Below are 11181 nucleotides of genomic sequence, written 5' to 3' on the forward strand. Positions count from 1 at the left end.
TGGAACTAAGGCAAACCATCACTGCCTTAGAGTGCAGACTCATGGAGGTTTTGAGTATTATTGATGCTACGAAGGCAAATATAGAGTCACTCGAGGAGCATGTCAATGCTGGCGTGACCGAGGTAGCCAGCAATGTTATGGTGACAAGGGAGGCCAAGATCGAGGCTCCCAAACCCCCGGTGTTCAAAGGTGTTCGTGATGTACAAGAAGTGGAAAACTTCCTTTGGCACTTGGAGAACTACTTCAGGCACAGCAAAGTGAGGGATGACGAGGCCAGGATCAACACTGAGGTATTGTACCTCTCAGAGACTGCCATGCTATGGTGGAGAAGGAAGATGGCCGACGTGGATAAAGGTCTATGTACTATTAGCATATGGGATTAGTTCAAAGCGGAGTTCAAGCGACAGTTCTTTCCAAACAATGTCTTGTACGAGGCAAGGCACAAGTTTAGGGAATTGAAGCAAATAGGGAGCTTACGTAATTATGTCAATGAGTTTACTACCCTTATGTTTCAAATCCCCAACCTGACCAATGATGACTTGTTGTTCCACTTCATGGACGGGTTGCAAAATTGGGCTATGCAGGAGTTGCAACGCCGACAAGTCACTGATATAGACCAAGCCATAGTGGAGGCCGAATCATTGATGGATTTGAGGCATGACAAACATGACAAAGGCAATGGAAACGAGTCAAAGGTTAACAATGTCAAAGGTGGGGGAGACCGTGGCAAAGTCAAGGAGATACAACAACAATACTTCAAGACTCAAGACTTCAAAAAGTTGAGTGGTCGTCAGGGCTACGCCGAGAAAAAGGTGCAGGTCGAGAAGAAGGGATGCTATATATGTGGAGGGCCATATGGCTTCAGGAATTGTCCTGAACTCAAGAGCCTCAGTGCCATAGTACGTGAGCGTAAGGAGCAGCCACAAGGAGAGAGTCCGGGAACTGCACAGTTGGGTGTGATCGGATTATGTGGCGCTGCCACGAAGCAAGCTATCCAACCTACTGAGAATGACAATTAGTACGTGGATCTCACCATCAACAACAAGCCCGCTCGTGCAATGGTGGATACTGGAGCAACTCATAATTTCGTGACTGAGGCTGCCGCAAAGAGACTGGAATTGAAGCTTGCTCCAACCAACTCTCGCATCAAGACTGTGAATGCCGAGATACAGAATGCTCGTGGGGTAGCTAATGGAGTTGGTGTCAAATTGGGAACTTGGAAAGGTATGACAAACTTTACCGTAACCGCTATGGATATCTTTGACATCATACTGGGGCAAGAGTTCTTTAGACATTGTCATACTTTAATCGACCCCTATCTCCAACGTCTCTTGGTTATGGGGCGAGAAGGAGCTTGCATGGTACCTACAATGACTATGGCACACAGATAGAGCCAAGCACAACTCTCAGCTATGCAGGTTGTCAAGGGGATCAAGAAAGGGGAGCCGACGTTCGTGGCAACCATCACAAGTCTGGAGGAAAACAAGAGTTTTCAAGAGACACTGCCGCCTTGCATAAAGAAGTTGCTTGAGGAAAACAAAGATGTCATGCCCGAGGAGTTGCCTAAGCACCTACCACCTAGGCGAGAGGTGGATCACAAGATTGAGTTGGAGCCAGGGGCTAAGCCACCCGCATTTGCCCCATATCGTATGGCACATCCTGAGATAGAGGAGCTCAGGAAACAATTGAATGAGCTGCTAGATGCTGGTCATATTCGCCCATCAAAGGCACCTTTTGGCACACCAGTATTGTTCCAGAAGAAGAAGGATGGATCGTTGCGTTTGTGTATAGACTACCGATCACTTAATAAGGTCACCGTGAAGAATAAGTACCCGATCCCGCTCATTGCTAACTTATTCGATAGACTTGGGCAAGCCAAGTACTTTACCAAGGTGGATCCTCAAAAGGGCTACTACCAGGTTCACATTGCGGAAGGGGATGAGCCAAAGAAAGCATGTGTGACTAGATATGAAGCCTTTGAGTGGTTGGTGATGCCCTTCGGAACCAATGCACTGGCCATATTTTGCACCCTTATGAATAAGATCTTCCATCCTTACCTTGATCAATTCGTGGTAGTCTACCTAGACGACATAGTCATCTACAACAACACCTTGGAGGAGCACATGGAGCACTTAAGGAAGGTTTTCCAAGTCTTGTGAGAGAATGAGCTATACATCAAGAGGGAGAAATGTGAGTTCGCACAATCAAAAGTGCACTTCTTGGGCCATATTATTAGCAATGGAGAGCTACGCATGGACGAGGCTAAGGTACGTGCTATCCAGGAGTGGGAGGCACCTATAAAGGTAACTGAGTTGAGATCCTTCCTTGGCCTTGTTAACTACTATCGTCGGTTCATCAGTGGATACTCAGCAAAGGTCGCCCCATTGACTGAGTTGTTAAAGAATAACAAGCCATGGGTTTGGACGGAGCATTGTCAAAAGGCATTTGAATGCCTTAAGACAGCTGTAACAGAGGAGCCAGTCTTGGCATTACCTGACTTTGCCAAGACATTTGAGGTGCACACAAATGCCTCAGACTTCGCCATTGGGGGTGTCCTGATGCAGGATAAGCAATCCCATAGCATTTGAGAGCGGCAAGTTAAATGAGACGGAGCGGCGTTACACGGTACAAGAGAAGGAAATGACTGCCATTGTGCATTGCCTTCGTACATGGAGACATTATCTGCTCGGGTCGAGGTTCGTGGTCAATACTGATAATGTGGCTACTAGCTACTTTCAGACACAGAAGAATCTCACACCAAAGCAGGCCAGGTGGCAGGATTTCTTGGCCGAGTTTGATTATGCGCTGGAGTATAAGCCGGGAAAAGGTAATATTGTAGCCGATGCCTTGAGCCGGAAAGCCGAGCTTGCTGCAATTACTTCAATGAGATGGGACATTAGGCAGGCTATAAAAAAAGGCATGCAGCATGATCTAGCAGCCAAACAGCTTATCGAGTTAGCCAACAAAGGCAAGACGAGACGGTTTTGGATAGAAGACGACCTACTACTTACCACAGGTCGGCGGGTCTACGTGCCTAAATTTGGAGACATTAGACGACGGATCATAAGGGAGAGTCATGACACAATATGGGCTGGTCATCCAGGTCAACATTGCACTAGGGCCCTGGTTGAGTCAGTCTACTATTGGCCACACATGCGAGATGACATAGAGTGCTATGTGCAGACTTGTCTTGTCTATCAATAGGACAAGGTTGAACAACAACAACCCGGAGGACTTTTGGAGCCACTACCAGTTGCAGAGCGTCCATGGGAGAGCGTAACTATGGAATTTATTACTTGCCTACCGAAGTCCGACGGTTATGGTACTATTATGGTGGTCGTGGATAGATTTTCTAAATATGCCACCTTCATGCCCGCCTCACCAGGTTGCACAGCCAAGAAAGTCGCCAAGCTGTTCTTTAAGAACGTGGTGAAGTATTGGGGCTTACCAAGGCATATAATCAGTGATCGAGACCCCCGCTTTACTGGAAACATTTAGAGAGAGTTGTTTGACATACTTGGTACAGAGCTGCACTTTTCTACTAGTTTCCACCCACAAATGGATGGGCAACCGGAACGTGTCACTGCCTTACTAGAATGCTACTTGAGGCATTATGTAAGCGCGCATCAGAAAGATTGGGCAAAGCTCCTAGACATCGCCTAATTCTCTTATAACTTGCAGCGGAATGAGTCCACTGGGCGGACACCATTTGAGCTAACCAGACGCCAACAACCACAAACTCCACATTCATTACCAGCCGCGTTCGAGGGAAAGAGTTTGGGGGCTTATCATATGGCCAAAGGATGGGAGGAGCAACTCGAAACTGCTAAGTCCTACTTGGATAAGGCAGCTAAGAAGATGAAGAAGTTTGTGGATCGTAAGTGGCATCCCACATACTATAGAGTTGGGGACATGGTCATGGTGAAGTTTAACCCAAGACAGTTCAAGGCACTACGAGGCATGTATCAGAAACTGATTCGCAAGTATGAGGGGCCATTTAAGATCGTCGCCAAAGTAGGCAAGATCTCATACAAGCTTGACATGCCATCGTATCTCACGATCTACCATGTCTTCCATGCTAGCATGCTTAAGCCATATCATGAAGATAAGGATGATCCGAGCAGGGGCCAATCAAGTCGGGCGCCAATGAGTATCACCGCCTCGCATGATCGGGAGATTGAGGCTATCATAGATTACCAGGCCAGGCGAAAACAAGGGCAAAAAGCCACTGCTATGTTCCTCGTCCATTGGAAAGGGCAATCACCGGAGGAGGCCACGTGGGAACGATATGAAGACTTATGGCAATTCAAAGATAAGATCCGAGAGTTTATGCAGCAGCATTGCGTCGCGGTCGTCGCAATATTGGGTGGGGGAGAGTGTGATGACCCGCCATGTCATCATGCCACATAGTCTCCATTTGGCATATATTAATGCCACGTGGAAGCTTACATAAGAAGAAGGCTAGCATTTGTGAGAAGATTCTAGAGAGATATGGACATTTCCTTAGAAAGAACCTAGATCCTTATGGATTTGCTAGGAAAGTCCTTGGAATCTTCTAGGCTTGTAGAGAATTCTAGAAAAAACCCTTATCTTGTAAATATCAAGGACTTGTGTAATAATTAATATTTACACACTAGCCCCTAGGAGACTAGTATATAAAGAGGGTCATTCATTTGTAATTCATCAAGCAAACAATTCAAGTTCTCTCTAATACAAAGCTTCCTTTAACAATTCTCTTGTGTTCTTTCTTCCATTCTCTTAGCGATCTTGAGTGTAGTAAGGCTGACTTGACATAGCAAGAACGTGAGTAAGTTGTGCAAGATCGTGAGCGAGTTGTCAAGTGCCGCACGTGTACTTAGTTAACAACTAAGGACGTGCAAAAAATTTCATACTGTAATCCGTTGTTTCTGGCAAAGCTTTAAATAACTGCATTAAAGACATGAGTAGTATAAGTTGGACGATAGGAACCTGGATATTTTGTTCATGATTTGTGCAAACAAATCTGGCTACATTTTTAGCCTTATGATTCCAATTACTATCCTAGAGCTAGGATGGGGTTTGACTTCTTGCCAATTGATCCTCTTGTATGCTCTCTATACATATCCTTGTGTTTGAACATGTCTTTCTCTACCTGCAATCTTAAATTATAATCATTTGTTTTCTTTTACTTGTCCATTTCAACAATTTAAAAAAGAATTATCTATATTTAAAATTTTACCCTTAACATTAAGTAATATATCGTTTTTCAAACTAATTGAAGTTCTTAGGTAATAGTCAAATTTAAATTTTCAAAGTACCATTAATAAGAATGTAAAACAAGTACTTAATTAATATTTTTTAAGGAGAGCACAAAATGTAGGATAAGTAAAAGGGAATCGAGGGAGTAGTAACAATCGTGAAGGGTTTAGTGAGAATACACGGCTTGAAATTTCAATAGGAAGCGCTAGTATATTTCTCTCCTTAACATGGCTAGTATGATATCTCTATAATCAAGAAATGTGTGACTAAAAATTATTAATCCATCGGTCTATTTTTGTTTGAAAGGGCCAATTTAATTAATTTCCAGAATTGGGCCAGATTAAATTATTTTTCTTTTAAAGTAAAAAAATAATAATATTCAGATCTACATGAATTAAGATTGCTTTGTTGCGATTTACTTATATGAAAATAGCAAAAACAGTACAGTTTAAGATGTTGATCAAATTTTAATTTGTTAGAGTTTTGAAAAGTGAAAAGTGATAAGCTTTCTTTTTCTTTGCGGGTTGTTACTGATACAAGCAACCACCAAAACAGAATAATGAATGAAAAATAGGTACAGATTGAGATGATTCCAAAATCCGACGGAGCTTTAATTAATTAGGTCACACTCATTGTCTCCATTCGTCCCTCTTCAAATCGCAAAATTGCTACTTTTACTAGTCTTTTAATAAACAAATAGATTCATCGCCCAGGGTTAAACTTTTTACGTTACATTCACGTTTCCATTTCCTGAAATTATTAATTAAAAGATCAAAAATATTTCAAATCGGATGTTTTATGCTTATTAAAATTTATACTGTGGGATGTTTGTTTTATTGGAAAATGTGAAATCACAATTCAATATGAAATTTTCGGTGAAAGTGTACAGCTAAACAGTATATAACTTATTTAAAAACGTGTGTATATTTCAAAATAGAATCTATATTTAACTATACTATAATTGGATAGATTTAAGTGATTAGACAAATAATTTTTAAAGTTTTACACTATCTGTATTGCTATATTTTAGGTTAACGAGATTCAGAGGTCTACCTTTTTAAAAATGTTTTGCTAACACGGAGTAAAAAATGTGTTATTTTCTTCCCCTATCTATCCCAAAAAAACATAGCAAAATTAAAAAGAAAAAAGAAAATATTTTCTATTAGTTGCATTTGAAATTTGAGATCTGTTGCGCAGAAGGCTTAAAATAATTTGAAGCATTAGACAGAGAATATTGGAGAGAAACTAAGAGAAGGAAATAATAACAGAAACAAACAGAGAAAACTCGGACAATAATGTATATATGGTAGGAATATAGAAAGGAAAGGGTAGGAGGAGCGTCCGCTACAAAGGGGTGTCTGGACATTACATTACAAATAACATAGGGAGGGGCAAACAACATTGTCGTTACTTGAATCATTGCTTTCTTAATGTCACCATACTATTAATAGGTAGGCCCTTTTTTAATTCATCAATAAATTATGTACCATAGACTCTAAGTATGACAAAAATTTATTTGCATCTACTATTTATATCAATTTAGTAAATACTCTATCCGTTTCAAATTATTTGTCATATTAGAACTTCAAGACAAAATTATTTTTTATTTTTTATTTTACCCTTAATAGTATGTGTTTTTGAAGATGAAGATAGCACATAAATAGAATAAATATCAATGAATATAAATTATATTGTAAGACAAAAATAAGGGTAAAATAATTCAAAACCCCTTCTAATTAATATTTCCTTAAGGGGAGTGTAAATTGTAAAAGAGAAATACGACAAATAATTTGAGACGGAGGGAGTACGTAACACATGTCTTCATATAAGCGTGGTTAACAAAAAATCATGGTTAGTAGATACATATTCTCACATTAATATATCACTTAAACATAACTTTGTACGATTTGATATAAATAGCCGGTACAAATACATTTTTACCCTTTTAAGCACCCTGTTTAATTAAGCAGGCGCTTGGAAATGTTTGATTGAAGTTCAAAAACGTACAAATTACAGAAGAACACTAGTTTCATGTACGAATGAAGTCTAAAACTCAATTTTTTTAATAGCATATTTCTTGTTTTAACATTAAAAAAAAAAAAAAAAAGCTCTAACCAAGATTATGTCTAATTCTCTCAAATTCACACTGGTTAATTTTGCATATAGTTTACTATTACAATTGTAATTGACGTATCATATATTCGAGGACATGCTTTTCAGCTAATCAGCTTTCACCACATCTTTTCGTGAAAAAGGAAACCTTTACATTTGAAGTGTTTTCTTATGAGGATTGAGGATGCTCGTTGAGTGCCAATTAGAATCACTTTTTGAACTCTTAGTCTTAGCTATACATAATGGATCGCATGTTGGGCCAGTCATCACTCCTCATTTGACTACTCGTAAAACTAGCGCCCACTAGCTATTTTTGGTCATATTTTGAGAAATAGTTACTGTACTAAAGTTTCAAATTCCATTATTCAAATTTTATGAGAATGTGCCACTTTGGATTAGGTGACGGTAAATAATTGATAAACTTTGAAGTGTTGAAGTGCATTTTGAAGTGCTAAATTTGATTTTTTTTAAATTAAATATTTACGTGTTTTGATAGATGTACCGAAACTGATATTAAGCAGTTTGATATGTTTGGTATAATAGTGCTTATAAGTTATTTTTTTGTTCAAAAGACTAAAATAACCTTAAAATATTATAAGTGAAAAAGTTTCTTTGCAAAGAAAAGGATGAACAACGAATATGGAATGAAGAGAATCTTAGAAAATTTATTTTGAAATTGTGAATTATAAATTTTTTAAGGATAAACTAGTAAAAATCTTGATCAAACTACAAATGCTTATAAGCTGAAAAAAAACTATAAGTTAGGGGTGACCAACTTATGTCTTATAACTGATTTTAGCTTATAGACATTTGGTTTATAAGCACTTTGGGTGTTTGAACGTAGATAAGCCTAAAAATACTTATAAGCCAACCAACTTATAAGCTTAGCCAAACACCCACAATATCCTGAATATTTCTATAAAAAATTGAAACGCTAGGACAATGGTTATTTTTCCATTACAAAAACTGGAAGTGGCCACATGTAAACTTGACCACTCTTTTCAAACTTTAACCCGTGAAATCAAATGGCAAATGTACGTCTCAGTAAACTAAAGAAAACTGCAAAACCATTCCAATGGAAGCACCGAAACAGTTATATTGCACATTATTATTTCCTTATTAATGATGAGAACTATTATCTTGCTTCTCATCTAGTAATTAAAATCGTGAGATTATAGATACTTGTATAGTGGAACAGTAGGTTAAAATGATGCAGCAGAATGATATTAATTGTTTCTGTTTGGGAATTATGATGACAAATTATTTTGTTAGCATGTCTCGGTTTGTTGTTTGAAAAGTGAAGACTAGATAGATTAGTCAATGGGCTTGAACATATTAAGAATTCATTTTGGGCTATGGTATATAGTCGATCCAATTACTTTAGGATCATTATTCGTGCTGCATATCTGATCTATTGGGTTCTTGTTACATGAATGAACTAGGTGTACAAACCGCCATTTAAAGATTAATCATTACTTATTTATCCTAAAATTTTGAACTAAAAATCTTAATTTTAGGACAATTCAGGGACATTTTTATCCCAAAAAATTAAATTGAAAAACTAGAATTCAGAATGCACTGGCTAATTCTTAAATAGCAGCCCTTTAAAGTGGCTATCTGGTATCATTTCTACAATGAACTGTACTAGGGTGATATCGTGGTTCGATTCTAATATATCTTTTCTTAAAAGCTAAACTAATTTATATTTCTTGTAATATCCTCTCTGAAATTTTAAAGATTTTAAATTTTCAAAGAAGAATGCAAAGAGTAATATAGTTCTTGTCAAATTTGACTGAACAAAAGAAGTCATCGAGTCCTTCAACACAAGTTCCAGCTGGACTGAAGACTCTTTACTTTTTCTTCATCTCATTAACATTGTCCTAATTAAAACTAGAACTTTGTACGATATAAATAGTCCTGGATTTTTTTCACTTTTAGCCCACGTTAGAAATTATTTATATTCGATAACAAAAAAATATATGTAATTTTTGTATATAACATAAAGAAAGTATATAATTATAAAAAATATATATTTTTCGGCTATTATTTTAATATCGATTATACAATGTCATTTTCCCAATAATCTTATCAAACTTTTGAGCGCAAAACACAGCCGTAGAGTTCTTTTTGGGGTCTTGAAGCCCAACTAGCTCATGTACTACAACCACAACTCGACTTCAGTATGCAAAAAGATGATGATTGTTGGGAGTATTGACCACTGTATCCAGACATTGCGCCACAAACATCTCGAACGCAGTAGAAGAAAAGAAAATAAAAATAAAAGGAAAGTAAAAAATTGACCATGCTGGTAATTATAACACGAACTAATGGTAAGGAAATGCTTTGTGATTTTCAAGTATAGAAAATGCCGATAAAGTCGTTAAAACTAGGGGATAGGTCCCGTTAAATGTGTAATCTGGAAAAGAGTCAATGTAATTGAAAAATATTTATTAATTTAATGTTTTTGCGCGATAGTTTGTAACTGTTGAAGACTCGGGTATATTTCACAAATGGTCATATAATTATAATTTTTTTTTAACCAAAGTTATATAACTTTGCTTTTTCACACAAAAATCGTAAAACTTTTACTAACTCACACAAACATCACGGTGACCGAAAACTACAACTTTCCGGTAGTGTTTTCTAATTTTATTTTTAGATTTTTTATTTTTTGTCTAATAAATAATAATCAAGTTAAATTAGTAATGAACCAACCCGACCCTATCTGACTTGATCCAATACCCATATATAAAAATTAAAATAATACTAAAAGTGAATCCTCCAAAATATGATGATTCTATCTTTTATTTTTCTTTTCAAGATTTTCATTCAAATTAGTATCATTATTATTTCAAGAGCTCTCTAATTATCCATAATTTTTTGTCATAATCTCATGTATTCTAAACTAAATTTTTATTCTTTTTTTCTTTGGAGGGGGTGGGAGGGAGGGGATTCTTTTTTAGTATTATTTTAATTTATATATATGAGTATGGATCATGCCGAACTAGGTCATTCTTATTTTAAAAAAATATATAAAATTGACTGATGAGTCGAAACCACTTGCATTCGCTAGAAAAAATTATATAAAATATGTATATTATATGTCTAAAATTATATATATTATATACATATAATATACACATTTTATATAATTTTTGGCTAGCGAATGCAAGTAGTTTTAGCCTCATCAGTCAATTTTATATATTTTTTTTAAAATAAGAATGACCTAGTTCCACCCGATCCAATACTCATATATATATATATATATATATATATATATATATATATATATATATATATATATATATATATATATATATATATATATTTAATTTACATATATATAAATTAAAATAATACTAAAAAAGAATCCCCTCCCCCCACCCCCCACCCCCACAAAGAAAAAAAAGATTTTTTTTAGTTTAGAATACAATATATTTTATCAGCTATTATTTTTTAGGATTTGCTAAAAAAATATATTTCTCTTATTGAGTTATTATTTATTAAACGAAAAAAATAAAATAAGAAAATACTACCGGAAAGTTGTGTCTTTCGTCACAATGATTTTTTTAATGAAAAAAATCATAGTTATATGATTTTGGTGTGAGAAAATAAAGTTATATGACTTTGATGAAAAAAATTATAATTATATGACCATTTGTGAAATTTACCCCGAAACATGCTAGTGAACATTGTATTCTTTAACCAGTTAGGAAGGTAACGGGCAAAAACAAACCCATATGTGTGAGAGATCGCGCACATCTTCAACCCTTAATCCTATAGGAGGATTCCGAATTTGAAGTAGATGGGTTCCTACAACAAACTGTTAAT

The sequence above is a fragment of the Nicotiana tabacum genome, chromosome 6, assembly GCF_000715075.1.
Source record: "Nicotiana tabacum cultivar K326 chromosome 6, ASM71507v2, whole genome shotgun sequence".
Taxonomy (NCBI): Eukaryota; Viridiplantae; Streptophyta; class Magnoliopsida; order Solanales; family Solanaceae; genus Nicotiana; species Nicotiana tabacum.